The sequence below is a fragment of the Rattus norvegicus genome, chromosome 11, assembly GCF_036323735.1.
Source record: "Rattus norvegicus strain BN/NHsdMcwi chromosome 11, GRCr8, whole genome shotgun sequence".
Taxonomy (NCBI): Eukaryota; Metazoa; Chordata; class Mammalia; order Rodentia; family Muridae; genus Rattus; species Rattus norvegicus.
Genome location: NC_086029.1, coordinates 53,333,554 through 53,354,168, shown reverse-complemented (window position 1 = coordinate 53,354,168; position 20,615 = coordinate 53,333,554). Strand labels below are relative to the sequence as shown.

Sequence of the window (20,615 nt, the reverse complement as noted above, 5' to 3'; positions counted from 1 at the left end):
AAGTAGTAAACCACCTCTCTATCATTTAGTACTATGGTGGTTCTTACCTACCTTATATTTAATAGACATTTATAAGTCAACAGCATCTTCCCATGCTTGATTTAACAATCAGATATAAGAAACACAATGTACTTGATTCTTCACCACTAGATACAGTGGTTTGAATGACAATGCCCGCTCTCCAAGGGATCTTATATTTGAATACTTGGCCTCCAGTTGTTACAATTCTTTGATAAGATTTAGGAGGTGTGGCCTTGTTGAAGGAGATGTTACTGGTGGTGGGCTTTGGATTTCCAAAGCTCATTTCCAGTTACCTCTGTCTCATATTTGTTTCTCAAGATCGTAATCTTTAAGTTCATTTAACATTATGTTGAATACTACAGGACACACACACACACACACACACACACACACACACACACGCCACACCTCAGCAGTAGCTTGATAGAGGTTGCTGAGGTATAATGCATAAATGTCCCACTAACTCAGGGCTTCACCATGCACACATACAAAATGTGCAACAGTAGTGGGAAAGACAATTTATCCTTAGGGAATTAAGCTTTTCGGGGACCCCTTAATCTTTTCTGTAACAGTCTGATATATTACTATATCTATATGGATTAATGACATTAAACCATCTCAAATAGTAGGTGTATCTACTTAGTATATTAAAGAACATTCTTGTCCAATTCTCCTAAAACTTAAAAGTACTGTATATCTTTTAATATCTTTAATTCAAGATAGAAAAAGATATGTTAGTAGACTGAAGAATTATTAGTCAAATGGCAAAACATTCCTTCAATAAAGATTTTATATTAAAATATGAGATTAGACATATTTATATTTATATTAGACATATTTATATTAGACATTATTTATATTAGACATATTTATATTTCTCAAACAATTTTTATGGCTTTAAACAATAAAGCTGATCAATTTTGAAATTAATATTTTTATCTTAACTTTATGAACTAAGTTATTTTCCAACAGAATAAATGCTGCATTTATTAGTGAGATTTGAAATATATGATTTCTATTTCTTTTTAAGACAAAATCTCATACCGGAGGTGGGTAACAAATTTGCTATGAGCCTTCTTCTTTAGGCTCCCTAGTACATGAGGTAAGGCATCAATTGCTATGTCAATTTTGAAATATAAGATAACCAAATGTATATCAAGTCAAGACATGAGCCAGACTGAAGATAGTCAGAACATGAGATTCCTTTATACAGCAGTTGACCATCACTGGTACAAGTTTCTTAGTGATAAGTAGGAAAGGAAAAGCAGGTGACACAGATTATAATGTTCCATGAAATGGGTTTTTTTGGGGGGAGGGGAAGAGTTTATTTGGTTTACAGCTTGTAGCCCCTCCTCCAGAGATATGAGGGGAGAACCTAAAGATGGGAACTGATGCAGAGTCCTTGAAGGAATGCTGCTTTTTGATTTATGCTTCATGGCTTGTTCAGCCTCCAGCACAGTAACTTAAGTCTTTTTATGTCAATCATCACTGGTGAGAATGTCTTACAGACTTACATACAGGGCAATCCTATGGAGGCATGTTTTATGGAGATTGCTCCATCTCAGATGACAGTAGCTTGGGTCAAATTGACATTAAAAACTAACCAGTGCAGAGGGAAAGGCGTAATAACTATATCATTTGTATGGCCCATTTGCTAGGACATGTCGAGTTTTTGAAAATGCTAATGAAATGGGTTTGTAATATCCAGATTAAGAGATGTAGAAAGATAGCTGTTTGTCGAAGTACAATCAAAAACTTACTTCCTAACCACCCATTTGAAAATGCCTATGGTGATATTCTAATTATCTACAGGTTTCAACCTAAGAATCCACACAGATATTGTTAATGAAATATTCAGTGTGAAATAGAATTGAGGTGTTTTATCAAGTAAGGACAGAGAGGAAATTAAAATGCATCTTAATGTTAGTAAAAGAAACAATCAGAGATAAAATATAGAGTGAGGATTCTAGCTTATGACACTGTGGTTAAAGGGGCAATACGTGAAAACAAAATATATCGTATAGTCACTGTCTGGAGTTAAAGAAGAGAAAGTGCTGGGCAAGCAGAGCCCAGAGAAATGTCTAGAACAACTAAATCTGTCTGCCTGATAACAATGGTGGATTCGTGGTGTTAAAAATTTGTTGAAAAGTAGGAGTGACTCCTAGTGTGAACTGTGGGTACTGACATATTGTGTGGGAATAGCAGTCACAGGAAATCAATAGCTTTGCAGAAGGTTTGTGTAGAGGCAGAAGCAACAGAGACATCTACTTCTTCCGGGTCATACTGCTGAGAAACTGAATCTGCTCTCTTTTCCGCACCTCCAATGGAAGAAAATCTTCTAATTTCATTGAGAACTTTTTGAGTTATTGGAATACTGACATTTCCTTTTATCCACCAATGTTTAAAGACTGGTAATATTTGATAGAAATCAGTTTTAAATATTTCTCCCAGGCACATATTTATCTTCTCAGTTTTCTTTGTACTTTACAATATCCTTTAATCTACTATTTTTATAGTTTTCATTGATTTATACATCACTTAACTATGGCTATCTATTTATAGACCTATAGCATTTTAACATTTATGTGTCGTTGAAATTCATATATCAAATTATATATAGTTTGATACTTGGGGAACCTATCACATCTTCACTAGTAATGTACAATTATATATATATATATATAAATGAAAGAGTAATATTAGTAATATATTAATAATATAATATACATTAATATATATGGAGATGAAATTTAAATTTATAACATCTTCACTATATATCTTCATGAAACTTTCTACAGCATGAATAATTTGCAAATTAACTGATTGTTTTATTTCTCTGACTATATAATTTACACAATATAAGATAAATGAAGTGTTTTCACTTCAGAAAAACTCTCATCACTGTTTCAATATTCTACAACACATTGTGATTTTTTTAAAAAAAGGAATCCACGTATGGCAATATGAAATCTGAAATACCACTTATTGGTAAATTTTATTAATCTAGAGAAAAGGTGATGACTTCTAAGGCCAGAGCTTTAATAACAATTTTAAAAGTTAATTGAATTCAGGGTTTACTTTAAAAGCAAAAGTATAAAAATTTACTCTCCCGTCAGTTATGGTGTCTTTGAGAAGTGAAGTCATATATAACCCTAAATGCTGTCTAGAGGATTGGTCAGGTGGACTTAGTGCATGAAACTCATTGGATTGAGAGGAGTAGGTTGAAGAGACTGAGTAGAAGTTCCATTCGAGATATTTGAGATAGTTTTCCTAACAGACACCCAAATTTCACAGATATTGTGAATATAGTGGCTCTATCTATCAGGAAAAAACAAGGCAGTGATGACATTGGGGATTCAATAATGTATTTTAATATGCCCCAATTTTTTTCTGCATTTTCTTTTTCTTTTTTTGCATTATTTTATTTACATTTCAAATGTTATCCCCTTTGCTGGATTTCCCATACATAATTCCCCCATCCTATCCCCTTCCCCCTTCTTCTATGTGGGTGTTCCCTCATCCAACTACCCACCCTTCCCTCCTCCCTGCCCTGATATTTCCCTACACTGGGGGTCCAGTCTTGGCAGGACCAAGGGGAAATGCCCCAATCCTTATGAGGCTCTGGAGTCTATATAAAGTATAAGGTCAAAGTTTTGATTTCTATAGGAAAAAAAAAAACAAGAAAATGGAAAAGACAGGAAGAAAAATCAGTATGTGTTACAATTAATGTGATTTATTCCAAATAGGAGTAACTACTATCTATGTAATAAAGGTGATCAATAAATGGAATCAAGCCCTAAGATGAAATTCTGAATTTAACAATACAGATGAGAGAGGTAAACTTAAATTGTTTGGTGGAAATGTGGGAAAAATAACTGTAACACTAGTCAAGAAATTCATGTCATCGTCTTTAAATCTCAGGGTCCTTTGCTGCAGATGGTATAGAAAGAATGATTCGAACTAGAAGAGGAGAAATGAAACATTGCATCATAGGGAAGACAACCATTTCATGAACTCAAAGTTGCTGTGTATGCCTGCCCTGAATCTGCACAGGAATGGGCCCACCCAGAGATAGGAGTGGATGGTGGAGAAGCTCAGAGTCCTCTTCTTCAACAGTAGACTCTTTGCTACTGAAAGATTCTGGGAGAAGAGAAATCTTGCCATCAGTTGCTTCCCTTTAAGCCAGCCAGGTTCTATTGGAAAAGCCCAGTCCAATGCTTACAGAGTCAGTCCAGATTAAACTGTGACCAAACTAAATCGAAAGTCTTGAAAGGCACAATTGGAGAAGGTTGACAAAGATACAGAGAATGAATAAGTGAACTATAGTGTATACATATATGGAATTTCAAATTTAAAGTTAACAAAACACTTCTGTAGGGACTAGTTTTCTGCCTTTATTCTTTTTTTTTCCCTTCTTTTTTTCGGAGCTGAGGACCGAACCCAAAGCCTTGCGCTTTCTGGGCAAGCGCTCTACCACTGAGCTGAGGGCTCGAATTACCCTAGATGCACAGAACACATGAAACTCAAGAAGGATGACCAAAATGCGAATGCTTCACTCCTTCTTTGAAAGGGGAACAAGAATACCCTTGGCAGGGAATAGGGAGGCAAAGTTTAGAACAGAGGCAGAAGGAACACCCATTCAGAGCCTGCTCCACATGTGGCCCATACATATAATTGTGGCTACCCAATTAGACAAGATGGATGAAGCAAAGAAGTGCAGATCAACAGGAACCGGATGTAGATCTCTCCTGAGAGGCACACCCAGAATACAGCAAATACAGAGGCGAATGCCAGCAGCAAACCACTGAACTGAGAATAGGACCCCCGTTGAAGGAATCAGAGAAAGAACTGGAAGAGCTTGAAGGGGCTCGAGACCCCATATGTACAACAATGCCAAGCAACCAGAGCTTCCAGGGACTAAGCCACTACCCAAAGACTATACATGGACTGACCCTGGACTCTGACCTCATAGGTAGCAATGAATATCTTAGTAAGAGCACCAGTGGAAGGGGAAGCCCTGGGTCCTGCTAAGACTGAACCCCCAGTGAACATGATTGTTGTGGGGAGGGCGGTAATGCGGGGAGGATGGGGAGGGGAAGCCCATATAGAAGGAGAGGGGGAGGGGTAGGGGAATGTTGGCCCGGAAACCGGGAAGGTGAATAACAATCGAAATGTAAATAAGAAATACTCAAGTTAATAAAGATAAAAAAAAAGAAAAAAAGAAAAAAGTTAAGAAAACAAAGCTAAATGCAGGGGCTTGAGGAGGAAAATGGTGAGAGTAGACAATGCTTCCAGAGAGAGGCTCATACAGAAATAGAATTATAAAGGGAATTCATAAAAAAATATGTAAAATCTGGAGATGGAATCAATGTCTTACTGCATGTTTATAGACCGATAGACAATATAGTCATCTACCATAAAAACAGTGTTGATGTGGGGGAATATATGCCGAAATTTACACAATTTCATTTATCACAGAGGTTAATGACAGTTTATAAAATCTTCAATCTACTTTCTCTGTTATCTGTTTTACTTTATAATTAATTATTAAAATTCTCTTCTGCTCCTAAATAGGCTACTAGTCTTCATTTTTCCCTACAGCTTTCATAGTATTATGTTGCACATATATGAACACATGTTCATGTAGTAAGTAATATTTGTAAGCTAGTTAGACAGGTGCATATTCACAGATATAGAGAATGTACCATGAAGTAACACAAATAAATTGAACTAAATTATTTCTTAATCTATAGGCCCATCTATCTATACCCATTTACCTACCTTTCATTCTATTTATTTTTCTACCTATCTACCACCTACCTACCTACCTACCTCCCTATCTATCTATCTATCTATCTATCTATCTATCTATCTATCTATCTATCTATCTATCTATCTGGCTTTGTGTCATAGGTAGTCCTGGCTGTCCTAGAACTCACTCTGTAGACATGGTTAACCGCAAACACACAGAGATCTACCTGCCTCTACCTTTGATTACTAGAATTAAAGACATCTGGAACCACTGCCTGACAACCTTCCAGCTTCTAAAAGTCTTCCTTAAGATTCCTGAAGATTGGGGTTGGGGATTTAGCTCAGTGGTAGAGCGCTTGCCTAGGAAGCGCAAGGCCCTGGGTTCGGTTCCCAGCTCCGAAAAAAAAGAACCAAAAAAAAAAAAAAGATTCCTGAAGATTTACTTTATTCATGGGGAGTAAGATTGGGGGATACTATTATTTGTCTGTACATGTCACAAAGCTTATTTATTTATGGCAATTTTTTTACTGAAAATTATATTTTGTATAAAAATAATATTTATTGACTAACATCTTAATTGGGCTAATCTTACTTATTAAAATTCAACAAATTAGAAATTTGTGCTTATTGGATCATTTTCTCTTTATTAACTGTTTCATTGATTCTTTTCAATTTTGGTAGTCCCCATGAAATTGAGATGAACCACATTTGCCAACCATGTTTTAGATTCTAGTACAGAATCTTCACTCCTACCTTCATGCTCAAATGGATCTAACAAATGGGCTTTGCGAGTCACATTATTAGTCACATTTTTTCAGTCACATTAGTAGTTACAGAACCACACGTAATGTTGTCTGTAATTTAAATATAAATTGGACATCTGTTCTAGGTCTGGACATGCTAGTCCTATATTGAGCTCTGTTAGAGTAGAGCCATTAGCCAAACTGATTTGTGTATTCAGATCAGAGCAGCTTATAACTGCTTCTGGATTAGGAAATAGAGGATCTGAACGCGATGAAAAACACTGTGCATGTGTATATAATAATAAGCAATGAATCATGTTTCTAAACACATTTAACAAAAATAAAAGTTAAAAGATTCAAGGATATCCTCGCAAGCGTTTTATATTTTTCTTTCTTTTTTTATTTTATTTTTAAGACGGAATCAGAGGAGGAGCTGATCTGAGGGAGAGGGGAGGCGGGAAGGGCTAGGAGGAGTGGAGGGAGAGTAAACTGAAGGCAGGAGGTAAGAATGTAACATAGAAGAGAAGAATAAAAGTTAAAAAAGGAATGGGAAGTAATAATTATTAGTGGCTAATAACTAAAATGCAATGGTTGTAGTTAAAAATTATTTAAGTTTTAAAACAGAATTAAGAAATGAGTACATTTTGCTAGAATAATGAAGCCATTTTCCAAAAAGTTAATTCAGCACATGCTTTCCTGTAATGACTTTTTAAAAATACTTGATTTTGTATATTCCGCTCTATCAACTAAGCTTTTATGTAATTAACACTTAAATTCAATTTATTCATGCTGTTGGGAGACAGAAATATAAATGATATAGTGAGATCTGATTATTTCCTAAGGGCACTAACAATTTATTAGTAATACATCAGAATGAATAATAAAATACGCCTTAAAACAATAATTACAATACAAAGTAAATGCAAAAAGACAATAAAATATATGTAGACTATTGTACCCACTTTCTCTCAAAAATCTCTTTAAGAATTTAGTAGCATCATATTTTATATAAGTATATAGAGATACATTATTGAAAAGTTAGCTTTCATAAATATGAATATGTGATTTCTACTTTTATACTCATTAATTCACATTTAATGTATCTGAGGTGTGATTTATTGCTTTCTACATCTTTTATTTAAAATTTTACTGCATTAGTTATTTTTTGAAATATTCAAATAATTTTTACATATTTTCATATTCATAAAGTAATCTGCATTAGGTATAAATACTTTAAATTTCAACTGTATATATCTTCTGAGTATGTTGTTTATACTCCTTACGTGTATACTCCTCTGTGCATTAAGAGAGTTTCAATCTTCTTTATTACAGTGCATTGTATTTTGACATTATTAATTATGTTTCTCTCTACTTTCAAAGTTCATCAATCCTACAGTTTAAATTCATATTAGTCCTAGATAAAATGCCACTTTAAGTATTTTGTTATTCTTTGGCCTATGTATGGAGATTTCTCCAAAACATGGATTTGAACAGCATATGCAGAATTACTACTTTAACTTTCCATTCATGCTGAGGTTTTCTAGACTTCCTTGAATTGAGGAATAGACAAAAAGAGAGTTACAAAATAAAATACTATCATTTATATAGTTTATATGAGAAAACTTGAAACTTTTGAAAAAATATAAAATTTAAAATTTAAAACTTCATACCTTCTTAATTGTAAAGGTATCAGAAGAGGTTGAGGTTTGTTTTGAAAAGTTAACGCTAAAAGAGCCACACTATGTTTTTAATAATCTCACTTTGCATCCTTTAAAAACCATTTATAGTTCAATAGTGTATTTAAAAATTCTAAACATTCATTTTTGATATATTTAAAAGTCTAGAGAACAAATGCTAATGTCAAACTAATATGTGGACTTTTAATGTACTTATGGGGCCTAAAAGACAAATTTGCATGAAAGAACCCTTTGTACTTAAAATATATGCTATACATGAATAATCTGTTTTCCTAGAAACTTTTCCAACCTGGCTCCTAGGGACCTGCAGCCTGTGAATCCAGAGCAGAGGTAACAGCGGGGTCTGGAGAGGTGGTCTCTTCAGTGCCTTCTGGAATTTTCCCCCCTTTTAGCAGTGTTGGAAATAGGTCTGGAAAAGCATAGGAAAGCTATATCAAATTTTCCTTAGGAGGATTTTTTTTCCACACTGTCTTGGCGATTTTGCATGGTGAAGGAACTATATTGTTATGACATTAAATATTCGTCTTTAACTAATGAGTCCTCCATGTTAAATCGACAATACCTTCAAGGTAAAAAGATTTCATGTTATTCATTTAAATTAAGATAAAATTTGAAAATTAATTAATTACACAGATGCAAATTCTAAGGGAAGCTGAACTAGTTAGGGTCATGTTGCCGACACAAAATGAACTAGGATGCTTCAGAAAAAAAAAAAAAAAGGACTTTAGCATTTTCGACTTAAAATTTGAGATTCCCAGAATGTTTAACCATTTATGATCTTTCGCAAACTAGAAAATATGAAATGAATAGATAAAATTATTTCTAAATGTATTATATAGATATAAAATAATATTAACATAAATGGTGGTTAAATAGATTTGTGTTAGCCCCAAATCAAAAATATCAGTAGTTGTATTTTTACAATGAGTTTCAAAGATCTAAATAACATCCATAATTTGTTAAAAAAATCAATATAATTAATTATAACACAAAACTTTTTTATTTAATTTTCCTTAGTATCTGTTATAAAACACGGATTCAAACTACAGATGATTTGGTAACATTATCTAAAAGAATGTAAGAATGTTGCTGGTATTTTAATTAGGATAGATAATATTAAATATTGAAAGAGCGGAACTTACTAAAACAGTGACGACTGAGGGTTTAAATGCTTTCTTATTTATACATTTTCAACATTTAGAAATCCTGAGTGAACTTTAGAGATCAGAAACATTTCAGATCTCTACAACCTGAATGAAAGCTGGCATAAGTAGAAATGATATAATTATTGTTTCTTTTTTGGTGTTAATGAAATAAATTTAATAATAATCAAGACTTAATCTGCCAATACTGGAAGCAAAAATAAAACATTAAAGCTATTATACTTAAAAATTTGAGTTTACTAGCATGTTTTCATGTTGTGGTGTATAACTTTTAGAAAAATGTTATTTTTATTATTTGTTTTTGATAATTGGCAATTCTATTTCAATTTCCATTATCTTCTCTTCTAGCCTCCCTCTCTTAATATATGATTTTTAACAAACTTTACTTAACAATACTAGAAATATTAAAACAATATTAGCAATATTTAAAATATATCCAATCTGTGGATACAGAAAATATGGTACATTATACCACTTAGCTATTAAAAACAATGATTTCATTAAATTTATAGACAAAGGATGGAACTAGAAAATATCAATCTGAGTAACATAACCCAGTCACAAAAGAACACACATGGTATGTACTCATTGATGAGTGAATATTAGTCAAGAAGAATCTCAGAATGCCCATGTGACAATTCACAGACCATATGAAACTCAAGAAGAAGAAGATCACACCAACATGTGGGTGCTACAGTCCTACTCAGTAGGGGTGAGAGAATTATCTCGGGGAAATAGAGGGAGAACGGGATGTGGGAAAGATGAGGGAGAGGGAAAAGGGTTCAGATATGGGAAAAGATGAGGGAGAAGTACAGAGGGTAAGAATTTGAATGTAGGTGTGTGGCACTAGGAGAAGAGAGTCTGCGGGTAGCCACTAGAAAGTCCTAGATGCCAGGGACCCAAAAGGTTCCCAGGGCCCAACAGGGAGGATTTGAGCCAAAATACTCAACAAAGGGGAGATAGAACCTGTAGAGACTATAGCCAGTGGATAGGCACTTCCCGGTTAAGGGATGGGGACACCTGCCCACCTCAAAAATATTAATCCAGAATTCCTCCTGTCTAAAGAAAATACAGGGACAAAGAGTAGAGCAGAAACTGAAGGAAAGACCATCCAGAGACTGCCCCACCGAGGGATCCATCCTATCTGCTGACACCAAACACAGACACTATTGCTGATGCCAAGAAGTGCTTGCTGACAGGAGCCCAGTATAATTGTCTCCTGAGAGGCTCTGCTAGAACCCGACCAATACAGAAGCAGTTGTACACAGCCAAACATTAGGCTGAGCGTGGAGACCCCAATGGGGACGTTAGAGCACAGACTGTAGGAGTTGAAGGGGTTGGCAACCTTATAGGAAGAACAATATCAACCAGCCAGAACCACCCCCTAGCAAAGCTCCCAGGGACTAAACCATCAAACAAAGAGTACGCAGGGGGTACCCATGGCTATAGCTGGATATGTAGCAGAGGATGCCTTATCTGGCATCACTGGGAAGGGAACCTCTTGGTCCTGTGGAGACTAGATGACCCAGGAGAGGAGAACACTAGGCCGCTGAAGCAGGAGTGGTTGGCAGGTAGGGGAGCACTTTCATAAAGGCACAGCGGAGGGACAAGTAGATAGGGGGCTTGTGGAGGGGAAATTGGGAAGGGGGATAACATTGAAATGTAAATAAAATAACCATTAAAAATAACTCAAAAATGATCCATTCCCATTTCTGGTATTATGAAGATGGTAAAATGATGTTTATTCAATACTTAGCATAAAACAGTAAAGCACAAAACCAGTGCTGCCTGCCTTTTTTTTCCACCTAACAAATTCTAACCCTCTAGATTTGATTATTTCAAGATCATGACTCATAAACAGGAAAGTAGACTGAAAAATTAGATCTGAAAAACTTATCTTAAATAATTAAATACAATTATCTTAAATGAACTTAAAATAAGAATTTAACTGGATAGAAATTTTATAACACTACACAATCAGATTTAATCAAAATTTATTATTAAAAACTAAAATTAAAATAAAAAACAAGGCTATAAGTCAAGGTAACAAAATCTAAAAGAGCTTGGTATTAACCTCTAAGTGATTATGGTTTCAGAAAAAAGCCAAACATCTATTCAAATTAAGTGTAATTTTGTATTTAGTAACCAGCTATGTTTGTCAACTCACTTTTACAAATGTATTCTTTCATGTAACTAAAATCCATTGAATGGAAAAATAATTTACGTATTTTATTAGAGAAACTCTGACATTAATGTTTTCCTTGTAGCATGGACAGAACATCATGGTGGGGATGGCAATGTGATTCAGTGACAGAAAAGTCTATGGTGAAGGAGTTCACAGATGCATTGAACACATTACAGACACTGAAATAAGAAGATTCGACACTGAACACTTAGGGAGCCTGTTGACCCGAGAAACTGGAGACAGATGGGTAGGTGCGAAAAGTATGCTCACAGTCCTGAAAGGGAAGTTTTCACTTATCGATTGAAATAAAACCCCCCAAAGACTAGACTGTTAATTATCTTTAAATCTGAATATATTAATATTAAAACAGAAAAAAGCCACAGCAGTATCGTCTTTTCCAGCACCTCGCAAATGTCTGTTCAGTGTCAGTTTTCAGGAGGAAGCAAAATCCAATAGATTGAAAGTTCAGATGGTGGAAGAAATCAAAACAATCCAAGAAAATGCTTTGTTGCTAAAGAGTCAAGAGCAACAACAGAAACCACAATCTACGAGAAAGCATTTTGAATATATACATATATATATATATATATATATTTCAAATCGAACATATTTTATAATGAAACTTTATCCTCTACGGGTCATCATTTAATAGAGTGTCTACAGGCCGTAAGCCATACAACAGTTTGAAACCTTTTTTTACTACACCCATAGGTTGAATTGAGATGCAGGTAGTACTGTGACTTATGGAGGTCTTGGGAGGTGTTAGGTCATGGTTGTATGTCTTCTTATTGTGGGCATGACGTCTCCCTTCCTGCCATTGGGTGATTCACAGCTGGTGTATGGACAGGTGAGTGGACCCTGAGGCAGTCATCTTCATCAGCAATCAATCCATTGGTGAGTTCATAGAGCACTAAGAGGTGGATTTGTATCTTCTCCCTTGACTTGTCCTTCTTTCCTCCCCTTTCTTTTCCCACTTTACATACACCACAACGACACCAGCTGTCCTCCTCCAATCTATTCAGCCGTGTTTCCGCTTCCACAACAATGCATCGAGCTAGCCATGAACCAGAAGTTCTAAAACCGTGAGCAAAGCAGCACCTTTCTTCCCTTCTTGAGTTGCTTTTCTTAGATAGTCTATAAAAAAGAAGCAACTACACGTAAAAAAGTTAAAACCCCATGTAAAGGATACTTCAGAGACTCCCTTCCTTGTTCTCCCATGTAAGAAAAGAGCAAAATGCAGGTTCAAGAACAAGGAGCAGAATCTGACCTGCCACCATGTCTACCAGTTCACTGAACTTATACTGCCTAGGTCTGTGGGACTAAGAAAAAATGTGTTTACATATTCATCTCCCTAATCTGTGGAAATTTGCTCTAGCATTCTGGACAGAAGAGTACAGCTAATATAACAAGAGAAGAGTGATGCCTCAGTCATTGCTTGCTCATTTTCGTTTAGTGGAAACATCCTAGAGACATCATGCACAGGTAGAGTGTGTTATGTTTCAACAACACACATATACATAAATGATGTAGGCAACTATTTAAAACTATACTAAGACTACTAATTTAAAAGCATCATTTTATATTACCTTTATTGTTTGGAAATTTCAAATGATCATATTTTGATCGAATTACCCCTTATTATCTCTCCTTCATAGCACCCCACCTGTTTTTACCTCCCCACTTAATTCTCTCCCTTTTACACCCACTGAATGCATTTGGGGCTGTCAGTCATGCACATAGGAGTGTAAGTAGCCATCCTTTGCCAATAGCTCTTTATCCAGCATGGGACCTTATGATCCACCACCCACTCCCCTTCCACGATAGTTTAGATGGTTTGATCTTGTGCTAGTCTTTGCATGTAGTCGCAGGCACTTTGAGTTCATGTATGCACCTGCCTTGATGTGTACTACAATAGTTACTCGCTCCTCTTGCTCTCCTGCTGTTTCTTCCCTGATGATCCCTGAGTAAACGTAGCTGTTAAGTAGAGCATGGACTGACGTTAGAAGGTAGGGTGCTCTAAGTGAAAGTATGGAGAAAATAAATGAACAATAAATGTGATAAGTAAGTTGATAAACAGTGCTGCACATGGACATCCCTACAGAGTAAATTAAGACTCCCAGTTGGCTCACTTCATAGTTTTAAAATTACCAACCAGACAGGCAACTGATAACCAATAGAGACCACCAATAAGTGTACAATAGGGTTGAAACTAGGATGGGGGTTCAACCTTTTCCACATTATTAAATTACGAATGCAGAGTTTTCATAAAAGAGGATTGGTATCCTCAAACAAGACCTGTAGAGAATATATGATATGCTTACAAGAGAAAGCATGTGAAATAAAAATTCATGCACTAGACATTCAGTTATAATGAAAAGGAGAAAGGAACGGACATTCGTTACTAGTTTAGGTTTTGGGACCAGATATATGAAAAAACAAGCAAACAAACAAACAAAAGACAAAAGAACTATACCCATGACTGGCCCTGGAGCGAAAGGTTTATCGTAGATACGTTTGAGAGCATCCCCAGAGGCATAGACATCTGAGAGAGTACAGTGACCTGACTCTCCTGAGCCATGTCAGGAGAGGAGGTCAAAAAGGGAGAGTGAGAACAAGGAACCAGGTGCAGCCGCAGCCACAAAGCCTCAACGTACAAAAAAGAAAAAAAAAGAAAAACGGAAAAAAAGGAAAAAAAAGCACAAATAATTGGATTATATAGGGAAGCCTAGCCCCTAGGGCTGGAGAAATTTAGAGTAAGGGGTGTGGTATAACTGCCAGGACGGTCTTGTAACAGGTAGAGACTGACAGATGCAGGGGAACAGGTCTGCCAGATCTGCTTTGATATTTTGAATAGTTTTTGTTTGTTTGTTTCTTTGTTTGTTTGTTTGTTTGCTTTTGCCATATGTCCCCAGTGTGAAGCCTAATACATGCTACCTTTCCAGAGGAAGTCTAATGTGTCTAGTGTGTGTGGGAGGGTGGGAAGAATGGGAAGGAGGGAAGGGGCTGGGGCCAGGAGTCTGCTCTCAGTAAGAACCATAGACAAACTGAAAGCTGCAATGTCTGACCTCTCTTTAGAAAGTCAGTAGTTGGATTTACTGGGTTGCAGAGCAGTTTAGAGTTGGGGTATATCTGAAAAGTCCGTAGGGAAGAGTGACTATAAAGGAACCACGTTCCTGCAGATGGTCCCTCCTGCACACAAACTGTTCATGTACCATGTGAATCCCCAAGAACTTTGAGAGGATTTATATATATAACTCCTGAAATAAAAAAGTATGTTTGAGGTTATTCTAATAGACTTATAATGGCAAAGACACATTTATTACAGAGTCCACAAAATAAAACAAAAGTGAATCAAATTCTGGAAAAGAAATAAAATCTATTATAGAATCTCATTAATTATAAAGTAATAAAAAACAAAAACACAACAGAAAAAAACAGTGAATAAATACGAAGCATGGTAAATGGACCTGATTATCCCTAAAATACACAGAGGAAGAAGAAATAAATGATTAAATACTAAAACAACAGTGATGTGGCCCTTACATAGAGGTGCTTGTGAGGACAAATGGAAAGGTGACCAAATTAAAACCTAAATACTGTTTTCATCAACAATGTGTCAAGTTCATGAATTTCATCACAGATAAATCCATAGTCAAAGCAAATCTGGACTGACAGTATAACATTTCTTTCAAAATCATGGACTGCAGTGCATTCAAGTTCGAATAGCATTCTTTGGACATAAAACCAAATTAAAGTTAGTGATTTATGTTTCAGATGGTGAAAAAATAATAAAGTTAATGAAAGAGTGAGCTGCAAATATATATATGTATATATATGTATATATATGTATATGTATATATATGTATATATATACATATATATATATACATATATATATTTGCAACTACTAATAGAACTTTGTTATTGTAAGTCAGCAAATTGAATTCATGATGGATTTTTTCCCTTATTTTACACAGATATTAAAGCATCATTTTTGGCATAGGATAATCATTTTTGGATGGCTTAGATACTGAACTGTCCATTTTCCTTTGTGTAAAAGACAGACTATATCAATCAGGATCAAAGTCAATGATGATTAAAATTATATGGAGGATAAACGTTCAGAAACAATTATAGGTAATATCTGTAGTGGTGGGTATTGGAGTGGCTCCTTTTATTACAAGTTATTAGAGCAAAGACTTGCTATCATATTGAAGTACGCATGATAAGTTTCTCTCTCACTATTTAACACACATTGCACACAGTACATTCATGGATTTTAAAGTACATAGAAATTTGCAGAAAATTTAAAGTATTATTCTGTGTAATATTTAAGTTGCACTAATCTAGATAAACACATCATTATCAAACTAAGATCAATTATATTATTCCAAATACAGGTTTATAGTTATATTTTTTGATGTATAATCCTTTTATTTTATTTTATTAACTTGACTATTTCTTATATACATTTCGAGTGTTATTCCCTTTCCCGGTTTCTGGGCAAACATCCCCCTAATCCCTACCCCTCCCCTTCTTTATAGGTGTTCCCCTCCCCATCCTCCCCCAATTGCCGCCCTCCCCCCAACAATCCCGTTCACTGGGGGTTCAGTCTTAGCAGGACCCAGGGCTTCCCCTTCCACTGGTGCTCTTACTAGGATATTCATTGCTACCTATGAGGTTGGAGCCCAGGGTCAGTCCATGTATAGTCTTTAGGTAGTGGCTTAGTCCCTGGAAGCTCTGGTTGCTTGGCATTGTTGTACATATGGGGTCTCGAGCCCCTTCAAGCTCTTCCAGTTCTTTCTCTGATTCCTTCAACGGGGGTCCTATTCTCAGTTCAGTGGTTTGCTGCTGGCATTCGCCTCTGTATTTGCTGTATTCTGGCTGTGTCTCTCAGGAGCGATCTACATCCGGCTCCTGTCGGCCTGCACTTCTTTGCTTCATCCATCTTGTCTAATTGGATGGCTGTATATGTATGGGCCACATGTGGGGCAGGCTCTGAATGGGTGTTCCTTCTGTGTCTGTTTTAATCTTTGCCTCTCTATTCCCTGCCAAGGGTATTCTTTTTCCTCATTTAAAGAAGGAGTGAAGCATTCACATTTTGATCATCCGTCTTGAGTTTCATGTGTTCTAGGCATCTAGTGTAATTCAAGCATTTGGGTGATAGCCACTTATCAATGAGTGCATACCATGTGTGTTTTTCTGTGATTGGATTACCTCACTCAGGATGATATTTTCTAGTTCCAACCATTTGCCTACGAATTTCATAAAGTCATTGTTTTTGATAGCTGAGTAATCTTCCATTGTGTAGATGTACCACATTTTCTGTATCCATTCCTCTGTTGAAGGGCATCTGGGTTCTTTCCAGCTTCTGGCTATTATAAATAAGGCTGCTATGAACATAGTGGAGCACGTGTCTTTTTTATATATTGGGCATCTTTTGGGTATATGCCCAAGAGAGGTATAGCTGGATCCTCAGGCAGTTCAATGTCCAATTTTCTGAGGATCCTCCAGACTGATTTCCAGAATGGTTGTACCAGTCTGCAATCCCACCAACAATGGAGGAGTGTTCCTCTTTCTCCACATCCTCGCCAGCATCTGCTGTCACCTGAGTTTTTGATCTTAGCCATTCTCACTGGTGTGAGGTGAAATCTCAGGGTTGTTTTGATTTGCATTTCCCTTATGACTAAAGATGTTGAACATTTCTTTAGGTGTTTCTCAGCCATTCGGCATTCCTCAGCTGTGAATTCTTTGTTTAGCACTGAACCCCATTTTTTAATAGGGTTATTTGTCTCCCTGTGGTCTAACTTCTTGAGTTCTTTGTATATTTTGGATATAAGGCCTCTATCTGTTGTAGGATTGGTAAAGATCTTTTCCCAATCTGTTGGTTGCCGTTTTGTCCTAACCACAGTGTCCTTTGCCTTACAGAAGCTTTGTAGTTTTATGAGATCCCAGTTGTTGATTCTTGATCTTAGAGCATAAGCCATTGGTGTTTTGTTCAGGAAATTTTTTCCAGTGCCCATGTGTTCCAGATGCTTCCCTAGTTTTTCTTCTATTAGTTTGAGTGTGTCTGGTTTGATGTGGAGGTCTTTGATCCACTTGGACTTAAGCTTTGTACAGGGTGATAAGCATGGATCGATCTGCATTCTTCTACATGTTGACCTCAAGTTGAACCAGCACCATTTGCTGAAAATGCTATCTTTTTCCATTGGATGGTTTTGGCTCCTTTGTCAAAAATCAAGTGACCATAGGTGTGTGGGTTCATTTCTGGGTCTTCAATTCTATTCCATTGGTCTATCTGTCTGTCTCTGTACCAATACCATGCAGTATTTATCACTATTGCTCTGTAATACTGCTTGAGTTCAGGGATAGTGATTCCCTCTGAAGTCCTTTTATTGTTGAGGATAGTTTTACCTATCCTGGGTTTTTTGTTATTCCAGATGAATTTGCAAATTGTTCTGTCTAACTCTTTGAAGAATTGGATTGGTATTTTGATGGGGATTGCATTGAATCTGTAGATCGCTTTTGGTAAAATTCCCATTTTTACCATATTAATCCTGTCAATCCATGAGCATGGGAGATCTTTCCATCTTCTGAGGTCTTCTTCAATTTCTTTCTTCAGAGTCTTGAAGTTCTTATTGTACAAATCTTTTACTTGCTTGGTTAAAGTCACACCGAGGTACTTTATATTATTTGGGTCTATTATGAAGGGTGTATAGTTATATTTTTAAAGAAAAACAATTATCTAGTGTTTTGCATTTATTCTAAGTGCAAAATTTCATGGAGTAATTAAGTGTTTAGTTGTTTCCAATCCATGACAGTCTCAATTTTATATACTCTAGGACAAGAGAAGTCATTATTAAAGTATATGATTTGAAGAAACATACAGGTTTTGATTTATTTTATCACATTATATTATTATTCTTTAATTTCCTGTTTGCTTTTTTAACAATAGACAGGAAAGGTGTGGATTTGGATGGCAAGGGAGGTGGGGAGGATCTCAGGGGAATTGGAAATGAGAAATAATAAGAAGAATGTATTATATAAGAAAGATAGTTTTTGATAAAAGAAAAAAGTAAAAACTGCATATTTAATTTTATTACTTTTTTTCAAATTTGCAATACTCAGGCATACATTTCTACGGCAAATTAATGTTAGACTGAATACAGGAATTAATCATGTGAAATTGTTTAATAGGTAGATAAATCTGTTGTTCCATAACTATTTTCTATGATTTAAAAAATAAACAATACAGTTGTTTTTCTATTTGCTCAAGAAACACAAATTTGATCATTTTTTACAAGCTGAGTACATTTTGTTTAACATTAAGCAAAATCACTGTCAGCATTACATTTCACATACATTTTTCTAGATAAAGTTATGTCGGTGATATCTATTCTTACAATATAAGAGGTTACCTGTATTTTATTTGATTTTAATTATTGAATTTTAATTAATGACCTTAAATAATTGTTGGCCAAGATAACTCATACATAGTGTCTGTTTCAATTCATAGTATTTTGAGTTAAACATAATATTCTTCTTCCTTAAGGGTACATAAAACAAATGACCTATTTTCTACAATGCCTGAAATTTGTAATTGTTTAAATATTCCAAATAGTCACAAATTTGATTTATTCTAAGTCCAAGCAAATAATAGTGCTAAACACACACACACACACATACAGACACATACATATGCATGTGCACATGCACACACACCTGCACACACACAGACACACACAGACACACACACACACACACACACACACACCACTTAATAATTGTATTCTCACTAAAACATATGGTGCCATCAGTTTCCATTACTGTGATGAAACACCAGTTACAAAGCAGCTAGCTGGAGGCAGGTATTTCACCTACACTCACACAGCACAGCCTATCACTGAGAAAATTCAGGTCAGGTACCTAGAGGCAAGGACTGAAGTGGTGCCCAGTGTGGAGTTCTGATGGTTGGTTTACTCCTTGTGGCTTGCTCTGCCTACTTTCTTACATGTTCCAGGACCATTCGTCCAGGGATAACAACACCTACCATGATCTGGCCCTCTCACATTAATCATTAATCAAGAAAATGCTTCACACCCTTGCAAATAAGCCAGTCTTATGGTAGCATTTTCCCAATTGAGAGTTCCTCTTTCCAAATTGCTTTAACTTTTGTCAAGAAGACCAGACAAAAGAAGCTGTTATACTCACTAACACATAAATGATGATTAAGAATTTAAGATTCTGAAATAACTATAGTACAAATTGACATCTGTGTTGTTGTGTTGACAAGTGTGGTTTACCTAAATCAGCAGTTCTTAATCGGTGGGTCACGATTACTTTGGCAAACGTTTATCTCCAAAAAAAATTTACATTACAATTCATAACAGTAGCAAAGTTACAGTTATGAAGTATCAATGAAAAATAATTTTATAGTTTGGGGATGTAGCTACATGAGGAACCCTGTTAAAGTGTCACAGCATTAGGAAGGTTGATAACCACTTACCTAAATGTATGTATTTTTTGCTGTTATTGTTTTGTTTTTGAAATCTAGTGCAATAGAAACTCACAAATTTCTACTACGGTAACCCCAGTGAGGATTCCTAATAATGTGGATATGGAGCATGAACTAGCTATCTTCTATAACCAGGCAGCAAACCTTCCAATGCTGGAAGGCATAGGATTTTATGGGATTAGCCAACCAATGTCAGAGTTAATTTGAGGCCCAAACCACAAGAGGGAGCCAATGCGAGAGCATGGATGATGAGGAACTGGAAGCTAGAAAACCCAGAAACCTAGTCTCGAAAAAAAATTAATGGAATGATTTCTAATGATATTCCGCAATACTTCGAGATTAGGTCTAGCCTAATTAGATCTAAATAGATAAATTGATTGAGAAAAGATCAATCATCAGCAGAGAGGTATGTCTGGGAAGTTATGTGAACATACGCAGAGACCCATAGCCAAACATTAGGCAGAGGGCGGGGGGGGGGGGGGAGAGAGAGAGAGAGAGAGAGAGAGAGAGAGAGAGAGAGAGAGAGAGAGAGAGAGAGAG

The 20,615-nt window shown here is 35.9% G+C and overlaps 1 protein-coding gene across 3 annotated transcripts in view; it reads right to left on the bottom strand.

The window, feature by feature from the left end:
• Epha6 (Eph receptor A6) overlaps positions 1-20,615 on the bottom strand; it is a 951,337-nt gene that overhangs the window by 823,952 nt on the left and 106,770 nt on the right. Inside the window, exon 4 of one of the 3 annotated variants that reach the window (XM_039088721.2) lies at positions 8,502-8,621. The exons of the other annotated variants lie outside the window; for them this stretch is intronic. The gene's annotated coding sequence lies outside the window, so the exon portion shown is untranslated. The remainder of the gene's footprint in view (positions 1-8,501; positions 8,622-20,615) is intronic. 3 annotated transcript variants of the gene reach the window in all.